Source organism: Beta vulgaris, chromosome 6 (assembly GCF_026745355.1).
Source record: "Beta vulgaris subsp. vulgaris cultivar EL10 chromosome 6, EL10.2, whole genome shotgun sequence".
In the NCBI taxonomy this organism is placed as follows: Eukaryota; Viridiplantae; Streptophyta; class Magnoliopsida; order Caryophyllales; family Amaranthaceae; genus Beta; species Beta vulgaris.
The window spans coordinates 10,041,759-10,042,760 of NC_079207.1; the positions used below are offsets into that span (position 1 = coordinate 10,041,759).

Here is a 1,002-nt window from a genome sequence, read left to right on the forward strand (position 1 = left end):
CGCTGGACAGCACTTGAAAACATTCTAGAGGTAAAAAGCACGAGTATAACTACCTTTGAGTGGCCATGGAGATATTGTCAACAACAAGGGAGAAGAAAACTTAGCATTAGAAAAAGATTGAGCCATTGAATGTATATATAGTTTTGTTATACTAATTTTTTTTATCTAACAAAGAAGAAAGAAATCAGCTAAGAGGAATGAAGAAGAAGGAGAAAGTGAGAGGAAAGCAGAGGTTAGTGTTTTTTTTTTTTTAATATTAGTTAGTTGTTAAATGAAAGAATAATAAAACTAAGAATCCCAAGTTACTTTCATTTAGAGGTAACTTACTTTCATTTAGAGGTAACTTACTTTCATTTAGAGGTAACTTACTTTCATTTAGACTAACTGAAAAAAATGAAGACTAACTTAAAAAAAATTAAGACTAACTGAAAAAAATGAAGACTAACTGAAAAAAATGAGACTACCTGAAAAAAAATGAAGACTACCTGAAACTCAATCAGTATATCAAAATCAAATCTCTCTCCTAACACAATTATGAAACTGCACGATTTACCACTAGCAAGGTGAAGTAATATCAAAGCAAAAGGTGAGTAGCATTAAGAAAGAAAGCCTAAGGGCTCGATTATAACATCAAATGAGCCCAAAATCCACGTTATTAAACAGAAAAAAACAGAGAGGAATTGTAAGTTCGGGGTATTGAACCCGACGTGAATCGAACACGCAACCTTCTGATCTGGAGTCAGACGCGCTACCATTGCGCCACGGATCCTCGGAGTTAATGATTCATCGTGAGTAGTTAAGAAATACGGCACAACAAACATCAGTGAATCCGATACTACTACTCAACCTTATTCCTTTTGTTCTTTTTTTTTTTCTGAAAAAGTCAATACCAAGCCTGTCATATACTACCTCCGTTTCTTTTTAATTGTTACACTTACACTTTTCACGCATGCCGATGCACTACTTTGAGCCTTTATATCTCTAATTTTGTATTTGTAAAAA

General features: G+C 33.5%; 1 non-coding gene across 1 annotated transcript; it reads right to left on the reverse strand.

Annotated features, from left to right (window-relative positions):
* Positions 1 to 697: 697 nt before the first annotated feature.
* TRNAW-CCA (transfer RNA tryptophan (anticodon CCA)) lies at positions 698 to 769 on the reverse strand. The gene has a single exon. It is a non-coding gene; the product is annotated as a tRNA-Trp (tRNA).
* Between the last annotated feature and the right edge of the window lie 233 nt (positions 770 to 1,002).